This window comes from Salmo salar, chromosome 08, assembly GCF_965601325.2.
Source record: "Salmo salar chromosome 08, fSalSal1, whole genome shotgun sequence".
Taxonomy (NCBI): domain Eukaryota; kingdom Metazoa; phylum Chordata; class Actinopteri; order Salmoniformes; family Salmonidae; genus Salmo; species Salmo salar.
The window spans coordinates 30,164,519-30,175,919 of NC_138298.1; positions in this window are offsets into that span (position 1 = coordinate 30,164,519).

The window sequence follows — 11,401 nt, forward strand, 5'->3', positions numbered from 1 at the left end:
TAGAACTGTTTCATATCCGCACTCTCTCTAGCACAAAAGCTATAGGGGTAAAGATATATACTTTCGGTTACAATTAAATGACTTGTTTCTCCACTATTACAAGGCTTGGAAAATATTGAAGGCTGAATGCCATCATACCTTATTTAAAGCCCTGTCATCTGCCATTTTATAACAGTGTTCAGTGTTCAAACTTTGTTCTGAACTTTCTAACTCTTTTTGTGTCCTGACCTACATTAACCGAGTGCTTGTTGCTAACTGGGTAGCTAGCCTGATGGAGAGGCACCTGCCTGCTGAGTGCTTGTTGCTAACTGGGTAGCTAGCCTGTTTGTAGAGCCACCTGCCCTGCTGAGTAATTGTTGCTAACTGGGTAGCTAGCCTGTTGGAGAGCCACCTGCCTGCTGAGTGCTTGTTGCTAACTGGGTAGCTAGCCTGTTTGTAGAGCCACCTGCCCTGCTGAGTAATTGTTGCTAACTGGGTAGCTAGCCTGTTGGAGAGCCACCTGCCTGCTGAGTGCTTGTTGCTAACTGGGTAGCTAGCCTGTTTGTAGAGCCACCTGCCCTGCTGAGTAATTGTTGCTAACTGGGTAGCTAGCCTGTTGGAGAGCCACCTGCCTGCTGAGTGCTTGTTGCTAACTGGGTAGCTAGTCTGTTGGAGAGCCACCTGCCAGCTGAGTGCTTGTTGCTAACTGGGTAGTGTTAATGTTGCGACAGTTCATTTCTGGTAACAGAACAAATAGTCAGCACATAGTAACTTCTGATTTAGCTGTACTTTAATTAATGCAAACACGTGTGTGGTAAATGGGTTGTTCGTATATACGGTCTCGCTGTTTTACCTCGCAGGGCAAAACAGAGAAGAGAGCGTCACATTCTATTGTTCTCTCATTTATACCGAGAGATATTTCCCGCTCAATGCCGACCTGTCCGAGGGAGGAGGAGCGTGGTTTAAACTTGCTCCTCCTGTCGTCGGCGTGCAGGCTGATCCCAGCGTCGTGACGCACTTCCTGTTGCCGGTTCTAGTTCTTGTCTTCAACAGATGATTTACTCGTAGTTTATGTACTTAGCATAGCTTCCCCAGTATTATAAAGGTTATGCATATAAATAGCCAGTTCAACCCTAACAGTAGCTAGTCTGTTGGAGAGCCACCTGCCCTGTTAAGTGCTTGTTGCTAACTGGGTAGCTAGCCTGTTGGAGAGCCACCTGCCAGCTGAGTGCTTGTTGCTAACTGGGTAGCTAGTCTGTTGGAGAGCCACCTGCCCTGTTAAGTGCTTGTTGCTAACTGGGTAGCTAGCCTGTTGGAGAGCCACCTGCCCTGTTAAGTGCTTGTTGCTAACTGGGTAGCTAGCCTGTTGGAGAGCCACCTGCCCTGTTAAGTGCTTGTTGCTAACTGGTTAGCTAGCCTGTTGTAAGGCCTTGTTGGTCCTACAGTAGGTCAACCAAGATCATGTGGTTTACAAGAAACTGTATAGGACGATAAGAAGTCACATGGTACCAATGCGGAGTGTTAGGTGGATTCCTTCTTATTACCCTGACACAGCTCCTCCACTTCTCCTTTTCTCACACCAAACTTTCATATTTTCATCTTTCACTTTCCTCTCTCTCTCTCTCTAGTTTCTGTAGATTATTTATACGTTTGTAAATCTAAAGAAAGTGCTGCATCAGCAGACTCAAGGGCCATATTTATCAAACATCTCAGTGCAGGAGTGCTGATCTAGGATCTTTATGAACAAGGTCATGTGGACAGGGATTTTTATTATATTTTATTTTATTTAACCTTTATTTAACTTGGCAAGTCAGTTAAGAACGCATTCTTATTTACAATGATGGCCTATCAAAAGGAAAAAGGCCTCCTGTGGGGACGGGGCCTGGGATTAAACATTTAAAATACAATATAAATATAGGACAAAACACACATCACAACAAGAGAGACAACACTACATAAAGAGAAACCTAAGACAACAACATAGCAAGGCAGCAACACATGACAACACAGCATGCTAGCAACACAACATAACAACAACATGGTAGCAATACAACATGGTAGCAGCACAAAACATGAAACAAACATTATTGGGCACAGTCAACAGCACAAAGGGAAAGAAGGTAGAGACAATAATACATCACACAAAGCAGCCACAACTGTCAGTAAAAGTGTCCATGATTGAGTGTTTGACTGAAGAGATTGAGAAAGAACTGTCCAGTTTGAGTGTTTGTTGCAGCTCATTCCAGTCGCTAGCTGCAGCGAACTGAAAAGAAGAGCGACTCATGAATATGTGTGCTTTGGGGACCTTTAACAGAATGTGACTGGCAGAACGGGTGTTGTATGTGGAGGATGAGGGCTGCAGAGATATCTCAGATAGCGGGGAGTGAGGCCTAAGAGGCTTTTATAAATAAGCATCAACCAATGGGTCTTGCGACAGATATACAGAGATGACCAGTTTACAGAGGAGTAAAGAGTGCAGTGATGTGTCCTATTGTAACACCCTGGCCATAGAGAGGGGTTTTGTTCTTTATTTTGGTTAGGCCAAGGTGTTACATTGGGTGGGCGTTCTATGTTCCTTTTTCTATGTTTTTGTATTTCTTTGTTTTGGGCCGTATGTGGCTCCCAATCAGGCACAGCTGAAGCTCGTTGTTGCTGATTGGGAGTCACACATAAGGAGCATGTTTTTCCTTTGGGTTTTGTGGGTAATTGTTTCTGTTCAGTGTTTCACCTGACAGAACTGTTGGCTGTCAGTTTCTTATTATGTATTTGTATAGTGTTCCATTTTATAATTAAATATGATGAACACTAACTCCGCTGCGTTTTGGTCCACTCTCTCTTCAGACAGCCCTTACAGAATCCCCCACCAAGAAATGGACCAAGCAGCGGAGGAAGGAGAAGAGCTATCGGGACTCATGGACGTTGAAAGAAGTGGAGAGAAGCTATCTGTAGTCGTGGACTTGGGAGGAAATCCTGGACGGTAAAGGACCTTGGGCTCAGGCTGGGGATTATCGCCGCCCGCAATGGGAGATCGAGGCGGCGAGAGCTGAGAGGCGCTGGTAGGAAGAGAGGGAGCGCAACGGACACGGGAGGCAGCCCCAAAACATTTTTGGGGGGGGGCACACGGGGAGATTGGCGGAGTCAGGTGGTAGACCTGAGCCAACTCCTCGTGCTTACAGGAGGCAGCGCAGTACTGGTCAGCCACCGTGTTATGCGGTAAAGCGCACGGTGTCCCCAGTACGCGTTGATAGCCCGGAGCGCTACATGCCAGCCCCACGCAAGTGCCATGCGAGAGCAGGCATCGAGCCAGGACGGGTTGTGCCAGCTCAGCGCATCTGGTCTCCAGTGCGCCTCCTCGGTCCAGGTTATCCTGCACCGGCGTTGTGCACTGGGTCTCCGGGGCGCTGGGAGGGTCCAGTTCGCCCAATGCCTGCTCTTCGCCCGTGCCGGGCCAAAGTGGGCATTCAGCCTGGAGTAAGCATGTCGAGCGTCCGTACCAGAACTCCCGTGCTCCCCCACAGCCCGGTTTATCCTGTGCCTCCTCCTCGGACCAGGCCTCCAGTGGGTCTCCCCATCCTCGTCCGTCCTGTGCCTCCTCCTATGTCCAGGCCTCCAGTGGGTCTCCCCATCCTGGTCCGTATTGTGCCTCCTCCCAGGACTAGGCCTCATGAGTGGCCCGCTTGTCAGGAGCTGCCAGAGTGGCCCGCTTGTCAGGAGCTGCCAGAGTGGCCCGCTTGTCAGGAGCTGCCAGAGTGGCCCGCTTGTCAGGAGCTGCCATCGCCGCCCGCCAGCCGGGTGCAGCCATCGCCGCCCGCCTGTCAGGAGCTGCCAGAGTGGCCCGCTTGTCAGGAGCTGCCAGAGTGGCCCGCTTGTCAGGAGCTGCCAGAGTGGCCCGCTTGTCAGGAGCTGCCAGAGTGGCCTGCTTGTCAGGAGCTGCCATCGCCGCCCGCCAGCCGGGCGCAGCCATCGCCGCCCGCCAGCCGGGCGCGGCCAGGGTCGCCTGCCAGCCAGGCGTGACAAGGGTCACCCGGCAGCCGGGCGAAGTCAGGGTCGCCCACCAGACCTTCGGCGCGGCCAGGTGCACCACCTAAGAGGGCGACGCCAAGGGTGGGGTAGAGGCCACGTCCCGCACCTGAGCCGCCGCCGTAAGAAGGCCCACCCGGACCATCCCCTTCAGTATCAGGTTTTGCGGCCGGAGTCCGCACCTTGGGGGGGGGGGGGGGGGGGGGGGGGTACTGTAACGCCCTGGCCATAGAGAGGGATTTTTGTTCTTAATTTTTGTTAGGCTGCGTTTTGGTCCACTCTCTCTTCAGACAGCCCTTACACCTATAAGGAGCATTGGTGGCAAATCTGATGGCCGAATGGTAAAGAACATCTAGCGCTCGTGAGCACCCTTACCTGCCGATCTATAAATTATGTCTCTGTAATCTAGCATGGGTAGGATGGTCATCTAAATCAGGGTTAGTTTGGCAGCTGGGGTGAAAGAGGAGCGATTACGATAGAGGAAACCAAGTCTAGATTTAACTTTAGCCTGCAGCTTTGATATGTGCTGAGAGAAGGGCAGTGCACCATCTAGCCATACTCACAAGTACTTGTATGAGGTGACTACCTCAAGCTCTAAACCCTCAGAGGTAGTAATAACACCTGTGGGAAGAGGGGCATTCTTCTTACCAAACCACATGGCCTTTGTTTTGGAGGTGTTCAGAACAAGGTTAAGGGAAGAGAAAGCTTGTTTGACAATAACAAAGCTTGTTGTAGAGCATTTAACACAAGATCTGGGGATGGGCCAGCTGAGTATAAGACTGTATCATCTGCATATAAATGGATGAGAGCGCTTCCTACAGCCTGAGCTATGTTGTTTATGTAAATTGAGAAGAGCATGGGGCCTAGGATTGAGCCTTGGGGTACTCCCTTGGTGACAGGCAGTGACTGGGATTGCAGATTCTTTTACTTTATACACTGCACTCCTTGAGAGAGGTAGTTAGCAAACCAGACCAAAGACCCCTCAGAGACACCAATACTCCTTAGCCAGCCCACAAGAATGGAATGGTCTATCGTATCAAAAGCTTTGGCCAAGTCAATTAAAATAGCAGCACAATATTGCTTAGAATCAAGGGCAATGGTGACATCATTGAGGACCTTTAAGGTTGCAGTGACACATCAATAACCTGAGCGTGAACCAGATTGCATACTCGAGAGAATACTGTAGACATCAAGAAAGCCAGTCAACTGAATATTGACACGTTTTTCCAACACTTTTGTTAAACATGGAAAAATAGAAATAGGCCTATAACAGTTAGGATCAGCTTGATCTCCTCCTTTAAATAAAGGATGAACTGTGGCTGCCTTCCAAGCAATGGGAACCTCTCCCAGAAAGGAGAGACGGGTTAAAAAGGGTGGAGATAGGTTTGGCGATGATAGGGGCAGCAACCTTAAAGAATAAAGGGTCTAAACCATCTGACCCAGATGTTTAAGGAGCTCCTTGATCACCTCGGACTCAGTGACTGCCTGCAGGGAGAAACTTTGTAGCGGGGCAGGGGAAAAAGCGGGAGAAGCATCGGGGATAGTCGCATTAGAAGGGGTGGGAGATGAGGAAATGTTGGACGGGCAAGGAGGCATGGCTGAGTTAAATAGGAATCCTGACAATGAAGTGGTGATTAAAGAGCTCAGCAATGTGCTTCTTGTTAGTAACAACCACATCATCAACATTAAGGGACATGGGCAGCTGTGAGGAGGAGGGTTTATTCTCCAGGTCTTTAACCGTTTTCCAGAACTTCTTGGGGTTAGACCCACAGAGAGAGAACTGCTCCCCTTAAAGTAACTAACTTTGGCCTTCCGGAGTGAGTGCACATATTTCTCATTTGCCTAAACGAGAGCCAGTCAGCCTGACTATGCGTGGGCCGAGCCTTTCGCCAAATGCAAATCTTATTATTATTATTATTATTATTTTTTTTTACCCCTTTTTCGTGGTATCCAATTGGTTGTAGTTACAGTCTTGTCTCATCGCTGCAACTCCCGTACGGACTCGGGAGAGGTGAAGGTCGAGAGCCATGCGTCCTCTGAAACACAACCCAATCTAGCTGCACTGCTTCTTGACACAACGCACATCCAACCCGGAAGCCAGCCCCACCAATGTGTCCAAGGAAACACCGTACAACTGCCGAACTTAGGTTGGAGTCATTAAAACTCGTTTTTCAACCACTCCACAAATTTCTTGTTAACAAACTATAGTTTTGGCAAGTCGGTTAGGACATCTACTTTGTGCATGACACAAGTAATTTTTACAACAATTGTTTACAGGCAGATTATTTCACTCATAATTTATTGTATCACAATTCCAGTGGGTCAGAAGTTTACACTAAGTTGACTGTGCCTTTAAACAGCTTGGAAAATTCCAGAAAATTATGTCATGGCTTTAGAAGCTTCTGATAGGCTAATTGGCATCATTTGAGTCAATTGGAGTTGTACCTGTGGATGTATTTCAAGGCCTACCTTCAAACACAGTGCCTCTTTGCTTGACATCAACGGAAAATCCAAAGAAATCAGCCAAGACCTCAGGAAAAAAATTGTAGACCTCCACAAGTCTGGTTCATCCTTGGGAGCAATTTCCAAATGCCTGAAAGTACCACGTTCTGATAGGCTAATTGGCATCATTTGAGTCAATTGAAGTTGTACCTGTGGATGTATTTCAAGGCCTACCTTCAAACTCAGTGCCTCTTTGCTTGACATCATGGGAAAATCAAAAGAAATCAGCCAAGACCTCAGAAAACTGTCATTTTTGTTTTGGTTGAGAGTTATATAAACGTATGTGATTTTACCTCTGTTTCTCAAACCGAATGAGTATTAGCCAAAAAGAAAAAAAGTGTCTGTTTTGTCTTTAAGCGTTGACAGCCAGTAGACACAATTTTTATATTGAAGGAGGCAACACATTATAGTTGATCATATTGTGAGATGGAAGTTACTTTCTGTTTGTTGTGAGCAAACTTGTCCAACAAAAATATGGAGCGAGCAGTCGCACTACGCTTCGCTCCACAGGTAATATTACACTTCATTACATTACAACGGTTTGATTTGTTTGATCTGAGCAATTTTTCTTCGCTAGCTACATAGCCGTCTTTGTATCAAAGATAATTGTGTAGTTTAGAGTAATTAGAGTAATTATCGAGGTTAGCTATCTTCGTTCTCCTAACGTAGTCATCACTGCTAGCTAGCTAGTCAACACTGCTAGCTAGCCAACCAGCCAACTTCTACCGACTAGCAGCACTGTAGAAACTATTACATTACAACGGAACGACTTGATTAGTGTAGTGTTAGTGTTAGTTAGCCAGCTACATAGTTGTCTTTGCTGTCTTTGCATCTAAGATAATTGTGTAGTTTAGAGTAATTATCGAGGCTAGCTAGCCAGCCGCGACGCGACGCCAGACTTAGTCAACACACCTAGTCATCATTAACCCACTGCTAGCTAGCCAACCGTTACCGACTAGCAGCGCTGTAGATACTAATACTTTACAAAGGAACGATTTGACTATTGCAGTGTTAGCTAGCTAGCTACATAGTTGTCTTTGTCATAGCTTGATAATTGTGTAGTTTAGTAATTATCGAGGTTAGCTAGCCAGCTATTTCCGTCCCCCGCGACGGCATTTTTCCAAACCCAGCCAACTATTACCGACGAGCAGCATTGTAGAAACTAAATACATTACAAAGGAACGTCTTGATTAGTGTTATGTTAGCTAGCTACAAAGTTGCTTTTGTATCATGACAAGGTGTAGTACTGAAACTATCGAGGTTACATAGCCAGCTACACGTTCAAAGTCAACAACGCAGCCACTGCTAGCTAGCCTACTCCACCAGCCAGCAGTACTGTATCATTTTCGTCATTTTAGTCAATAAGATTTTTGCAACGTAAGCTTAAACTTTCCGAACATTCGAGACGTGTAGTCCACTTGTCATTCCAATCTCCTTTGCATTAGCGTAGCCTCTTCTGTAGCTTGTCAACTATGTGTCTGTCTATCCCTGTTCTCTCCCCTCTGCACAGGCCATACAAACGCTCCACACCGCGTGGCCGCTGCCACTCTAACCTCGTGGTCCCAGCGCGCACGACCCACGTGGAGTTCCAGGTCTCCGGCAGCCTCTGGAACTGCCGGTCTGCGGCCAACAAGGCTGAGTTCATCTCAGCCTATGCTACCCCCCAGTCCCTAGACTTCCTGGCGCTGACGGAAACATGGATTACCACAGATAACACTGCTACTCCTACTGCTCTCTCCTCGTCTGCCCACGTGTTCTCGCATACCCCTAGAGCATCGAGCCAGCGGGGTGGTGGCACTGGAATCCTCATCTCTCCCAAGTGGACATTCTCTCTTTCTCCCCTGACCCATCTGTCTATCTACTCATTTGAATTCCATGCTGTCACAGTTACCAGCCCTTTCAAGCTTAACCTGTTGGGGATAGGGGCAGTATTTGCACGGCTGGATAAAAAACGTACCCGATTTAATCTGGTTACTACTCCTGCCCAGTAACTAGAATATGCATATAATTATTGGCTTTGGATAGAAAACACCCTAAAGTTTCTAAAACTGTTTGAATGGTGTCTGTGAGTATAACAGAACTCCTATGGCAGGCCAAAACCTGAGAAGATTTCAAGCAGGAAGTGGCCTGTCTGAGAAGTAGTGTTTCATCTTGGCTCTTTTTATTGAAGACTCAGGATCTGTGCAATAACGTGACACTTCCTACGTCTTCCATAGGGTCTCAGAGCCCGGGAAAACGTTGAACGATATCGAGGCAGGCTCTGGCTAAAACACTTTATCGCTTTTGGCAAGTGGCCACTCAGAGTACTATGGGCTTAGGCGCGTGCCCGCTTCGACCGAATGGTTTCTTTTCCTTTGTCTGTTTATCTAAACGCAGATTCCCGGTCGGAATATTATCGCTTTTTTATGAGAAAAATGGCATAAAAATTGATTTTAAACAGCGGTTGACATGCTTCGAAGTACGGTAATGGAATATATTATTTAGCCTTTAGGATAGTGTCTAGAACGCACGAACAAAACGCCGCTCTTTGGATATAACGATGGATTATTTTGGACCAAACCAACATTTGTTATTGAAGTAGAAGTCCTGGGAGTGCATTCTGACAAAGACAACAAAGGTAATAACATTTTTCTTATAGTAAATCTGACTTTGATGAGTGCTAAACCTGCTGGGTGTCTAAATAGCTAGCCCTGTGATGCCGGGCTATCTACTGAGAATATTGCAAAATGTGCTTTCACCAAAAAGCTATTTTAAAATCGGACATATCGAGTGCATAGAGGAGTTCTGTATCTATAATTCTTAAAATAATTGTTATGCTTTTTGTGAAAGTTTATCGTGAGTAATTTAGTAAATTCACCGGCAGTGTTCGGTGGGAATGCTAGTCACATGCTAGTCACATGCTAATGTAAAAAGCTGGTTTTTGATATAGATATGAACTTGATTGATCAAAACATGCATGTATTGTATAACATGATGTCCTAGGGTTGTCATCTGATGAAGATCATCAAAGGTTAGTGCTACATTTAGCTGTGGTTTGGGTTTATGTGACATTATATGCTAGCTTGAAAAATGGGTGTCTGATTATTTCTGGCTCGGTACTCTGCTGACATAATCTAATGTTTTGCTTTCGTTGTAAAGCCTTTTTGAAATCGGACAGTGTGGTTAGATTAACGAGAGTCTTATCTTTAAAATGGTGTAAAATAGTCATATTTTTTAAAAATTGAAGTAATAGCATATCTAAGGATTTGAATAACGCGCCACAGGATTCAACTGGCTGTTGAGTAGGTGGGACGCGCAAGCGTACATAACCCCTATAGTACCCTAGAAACCCCAGTAGTTTCCTCAGCTCTCTCACGTTTGTTGGTGGCCTGTTTACCAGTTCTTGCACTGCTACAATTTCTTTAACATCCTTACCATTTATCGCCCTCCAGGTTCCCTTGGAGAGTTCATCAATGAGCTTGACGCCTTGATAAGTTCCTTTCCTGAGGATGGCTCACCTCTCACAGTTCTGGGTGACTTTAACCTCCCCACGTCTACCTTTGACTCATTCCTCTCTGCCTCCTTCTTTCCACTCCTCTCCTCTTTTGACCTCACCCTCTCACCTTCGCCCCCTACTCACAAGGCAGGCAATACGCTTGACCTCATCTTTACTAGATGCTGTTCTTCCACTAATCTCATTGCAACTCCCCTCCAAGTCTCTGACCACTACCTTGTATCCTTTTCCCTCTCGCTCTCATCCAACACTTCTCTCTCTGCCCCTACTCGGATGGTATTGCGCCGTCCCAACCTTCGCTCTCTCTCTCCCGCTACTCTTTCCTCTTCCATCCTATCATCTCTTCCCTCTGCTCAAACCTTCTCCAACCTATCTCCTGATTCTGCCTCCTCAACCCTCCTCTCCTCCGTCTCTGTATCCTTTGATTTTCTCTGTCCCCTATCCTCCAGGCCGGCTCAGTCCTCCCCTCCTGCTCCGTGGCTCGACGACTCACTGCGAGCTCACAGAACAGGGCTCCGGGCAGCCGAGCGGGAATGGAGGAAAACTCGCCTCCCTGCGGACCTGGCATCCTTTCACTCCCTCCTCTCTACATTTTCCTCTTCTGTCTCTGCTGCTAAAGCCACTTTCTACCACTCTAAATTCCAAGCATCTGCCTCTAACCCTAGGAAGCTCTTTGCTACCTTCTCCTCCCTCCTGAATCCTCCTCCCCTCCCCCCCCCCTCCTCCCTCTCTGCGGATGACTTCGTCAACCATTTTGAAAAGAAGGTTGACGACATCCGATCCTCGTTTGCTAAGTCAAACGACAACGCTGGTCCTGCTCACACTGCCCTACCCTGTGCTTTGACCTCTTTCTCCCCTCTCTCTCCAGATGAAATCTCGCGTCTTGTGACGGCCGGCCGCCCAACAACCTGCCCACTTGACCCTATCCCCTCCTCTCTTCTCCAGACCATTTCCGGAGACCTTCTCCCCTACCTCACCTCGCTCATCAACTCATCCTTGACCGCTGGCTACCTCCCTTCCGTCTTCAAGAGAGCGAGAGTTGCACCCCTTCTGAAAAAACCTACACTCGATCCCTCCGATGTCAACAACTACAGACCAGTATCCCTTCTTTCTTTTCTCGCCAAAACTCTTGAACGTGCCGTCCTTGGCCAGCTCTCTTGCTATCTCTCTCAGAATGACCTTCTTGATCCTAATCAGTCAGGTTTCAAGACTGGGCATTCAACTGAGACTGCTCTTCTCTGTGTCACGGAGGCTCTCCACACTGCTAAAGCTAACTCTCTCTCCTCTGCTCTCATCCTTCTAGACCTATCTGCTTCCTTTGATACTGTGAACCATCAGATCCTCCTCTCCACCCTCTCCGAGCTGGGCATCTCCGGCGCGGCCCACGCTTGGATTTAGTCCTACCTG